Raw genomic sequence first — 4,349 nt, 5'->3', positions numbered from 1 at the left:
TTTTTGCTGGTAGATTGGAGATAAGGCATGCTTTCAACCACAATACTCAGAGCTCAGCTTTTTGAATAGTGAGCATGACAGGCATGAGCCACCACTTGGCTTTTACATGCAATTTCATTAGTGCTTTACTGTCCTCCATGTTTCTTTAGTCTCTCGTTTCTGTAGCCACTTGTTTTTCAAAATGGCTTTTCTCGTGGATGGAAAGCACTGCTAGCAAAATATACGGCAACAGTTTCCGTGAACACCCATGGAACAAAATGTACAGCAACAGCGTCCGTGAGCACACCCATAGAACAAAATGGTAGGTTTCCACCCCAACGGACCAAACTCTAAACTTTCACCATCCCCTGAACAATCATTGTTCCCAGAGGGAATCTCGTCCACGCAGTCACCTCTACACAGGCTAGGAGTCCCCATCCTGGGGCAAAGGAAATCAGATAGTCCTGATGGGCTTCACCTACTCCATTCCGAGCAGAAGACATAGATCATGGCAAAGTTGGACAAAAGTAGAATGAATGACAGAGAGACAACTAAGAAATAACCATGCTGTGGTTTTCTTTGCATTCATTTGTCTATAGTAATATGTTCCATCCCAGCAAAAGAAATGCCCAGCAAGCAAAACACACTATTTGACTCACTGCCCATAAAAGAAGTCCAACAGAATTTTCCAATTCTTTTCCCAACTAAATGAACCGTAATGTACAGTCTCATAAAGTTTTATTAGCTACGGTGCAGGAACCTGAATAACATCCTGGCTAATCTGTCAGCAACAGCTGGAGAAACCATCAAAACATTACCTTTTCAATTGTCTGTCCAAGTACTGTCTGCATTGAATCTGTTGATACCCAACTATTAACTCAAGGGAACTTCCCACAACGCTACAACACCCTGTGCACGCAGCCCCTTGTGATCAACTCTTAGAATGTTAAGATTTCCATATCCAAGCTGAGTTCCAGTGGCTCATGACTGCAATCCTAGCTACTCAGGAGGCTGAGATGAGAATCCCAGTTCAAAACCAGCCCAGACAAGAAAGTCCATGAGACTGTTATGTTCAATTAACCATCAAAAGGCTGGAAGTGGAGCTTTGGCTCAATTAGTAGAGCACTAGCCTTGAGCAAAGAAAGCTCAGAAGCTGGGTGCCAGTAGTTCATGCTTGTTATCTTAGCTACTCAGGAAGCTGAGATCCAGGAATGATGGTTCAAAGCCAGCCTGAACAGGGAAGTCCATGAGATTCTTATTTTCAGTTAACCACCAGAAAACCAGAAGTGGCTCAAAGTGTAGAGTACTAGCCTTGAGTAAAAACACTCAGGGATAGTCCCCAGGCCCTGAGTTCAAGCTCCAGAACTGGCTCACAATAAATAAACAAACAAACAAATAAATAAGAATTTCAATGAACACTCCAGCAGAGAAGCCTGATTTCTCTGGTAATTGCTCTGATACTCAAATGCTAGTAAAGCTTTGAGGCAGCAGTTACTCGACATGAAATGAAGATTATCTAACTTCTTACAAATAACTTTATCTGCTCTCCTTTTCAGCTGAATGGCCCATAGGAAGCAATGGCTTTATCCATTGACATACTGGTCCCTAGCAGTTTGCTTTTATTTCACAATTATTTTCACTTCCAAATATGACATAATGAAAGAGGGCTTGTCATTCTTGGTTTAGCAATCTTGTGTGACAGTCAAGTTTTGTGTGTTAAGGAATATTTTGCACCCAAAAAATGGCAACATTATGACTCTCATCGAAATAAATGTACAGTTCCTAGGCAGACACTCTGCCACTTGAACCATATTCCCAGCCCCTTTATCTATGGCTATTTTCAGGTAAGGTGTTGAGGTTTTGCCCAGGATTAGCCTCAGACTGAGGTCATCCTGTATTCAGCCTCCTGTATAGCTGGGATCCTAGGTGTGTGCCACCATGCCTAGCTTATTGATTAATGTAGGAAGTTCTTAGTAACTTTTGCCTGACTGGCTTCAAACTGTGATCTTTCCAGCCTCCATTACATGTGCATACTGGGGTTTGAACTCAGGGCCTCATGCTTGCTAGGCCAGCACGCTACTACTTGAATCATACTTGCAGCAAAAACTATATTTAATTGATTAATTCATGAAGAAAGCAGTAAGACTGATACAGTCAATTCAAAGGATAATTTTAAAACTCCATGCATATCTAAGCAATAAGGAATGCTGAATTGAATTTTGCAAACAGATTCATCTCTCCTAAGGACAAAAATCAATTTCATTTCATATTCAGCCTATTTGCATTGCTCAGTAGGAGAATCATGATTATTAGTTTTCTGAAATTACAGAATTTCAAGTTAGCTCAAGACTTAAAAGGTAGTACAATTAATTGATGGTAATTTTAAAAAGTAGGGGGGGAAAGATGAAGATATAAATATCCTTGTAAAGTATACTATCAGAGCAATGCTGCTTTCTTTCCAACTATTTCAGAGTTACTTTTTTTCTGAAAATATCTGAAGAGCAAAAAGGAAGTTCATAGAGAAAATAAAAACACAAGTCATAGATGCAGAAAATAGACTTATCTGATATAGGACTGTATCAAAAATACACAAAGAATTCTTTATATTCGACAAGGAACATTAACAGTCCAATTTAAAAATAGGCTAAATCCTTTAACAAAATGCTTCATCACCAACAGATATATGAATATAGAAAATAAGTATACAAAAAGGCATTCCTCAGAACTGGGAAGGTAGCTTAGGAGTAGAGTGCTTGCCTAGCATGCATGAAGGCCTGAGTTTGATTCCTCAATATTAGATAAACAGAAAAAGTGGGAAGTGGTGCTGTGGTTCAAGTGGTAGAGTGCTAGCCATGAACAAAAGAAGCTCAGGGACAGTGCCCAGACCCTGAGTTCAAGCCCCAGGACTTGCAAAAAAAAAAAAGGGTCTTTTCATCACATGACATCAGGGAAATGCAAGTGAAAACCACAATAAAATACCACCATGCACCTAATGAAATAACCAAAACCCAAATATCATCAAATGTTGTAAAGTAAAAAAAAAAAAAAAAACCACATTCATTGGTGATGGTGATGTCAACTGACCAGCCCACTTTGAGATAGTTTAGATAAACTATTAGATAGATAGATAGATACATACATACATACATACATAGGTACAAAGATATATAGATAGGTACATAGATAGACAGATAGACAGATAGTTTCTTAAAATACAACACAAGCCAGGTACTGGGGCTCACACCTTGTAGTCTTAGCGACTCACAAAACTGAAATCTGAAGATTACAGTTTGATGCCATCATGAGCAGAAAATTCCCTGTGAGACTCTTATCTCCAAATAACCATTCAAAAAAAAACTGGAAGTAGCACTGTGGCTCAAATGTTAGAGCACTTGCCTTCAGCACAAAGAGGCTCAGGGATAGTGCCCAGGCCCTGAGTTCAAGCCCCACAGCTGACAAAAAAAAAATCCAACACAGTCTCTCTCTCTCCAGTATAGTCATAGTCCTTAATGTGTACCCAAGGGAGCTGAAGACATGTCCACACAAAATCCACACATACATATTTACCACAATTGTACTCATAATTACTAGAACTTGGAGGGAAATCAAGATGTCATTCAGTGAATGAATAAAGAAACTATGGTAAGTTAAACATTAAAAATAAAAAGATGGGAGATATTGCTCATCCCTAAAGAGAAACGGGTTATTAAGCCATGAATAAACATGGAGGAACTTTAACTACATATTTCTAAATCAAAGGTGCCAATCTGTATTGTTCTATATGATTCTAACTCTGTTATATTCTGGGAAAGGAAAAGCTGTGGATAAGTTAAACAATCGGTGATGACAAGAAGTAGAAGGAGGGGAATGGCTAAGCAGAACATAGAAACCACTCGGTATGAAACTGTAATGATCAATCCAAGCCAAGTATGTTGGTCTAAGTCTATGGAAGGTATAACACCAAGAATGATCCCTAATGTAAACTATAGACTTGGGTAATAAATATAACAAGTGTTGGTATAGGTTCGTCGGGCATAACAAATGTTCCTACAACATCTGTGGTGCACAAGGATGACAGAGGAAGACAGTGGTTTTGTGGGGATAGAGGGAGGAGTACATGGAAAAATCATTGTCTGCTCAACTGTGCCACAAACCTAGAACTGTTCTACAAGAATGCCAAAATTAAAAGAAAAAGAACACTAGTTAAGAATGGGCTTTTTTAATTTTTTTTTATTGTGAAGATACTGTACAGAGGAGTTACAATTACATGCGCAAGGTAATGAGTACATTTCTTATCAAGCATTGTTGCCTCCTCCTTTGTTTCCCCTTCCCATCCCTTTCTATCTCCACCCACCCCCGACCACACCCAC

The sequence above is a fragment of the Dipodomys ordii genome, unplaced genomic scaffold, assembly GCF_000151885.1.
Source record: "Dipodomys ordii isolate 6190 unplaced genomic scaffold, Dord_2.0 Scaffold60, whole genome shotgun sequence".
Classification (NCBI taxonomy): domain Eukaryota; kingdom Metazoa; phylum Chordata; class Mammalia; order Rodentia; family Heteromyidae; genus Dipodomys; species Dipodomys ordii.
The sequence above is the reverse complement of the archived record's forward strand: the minus strand, read 5'-3'. Positions refer to the sequence as shown.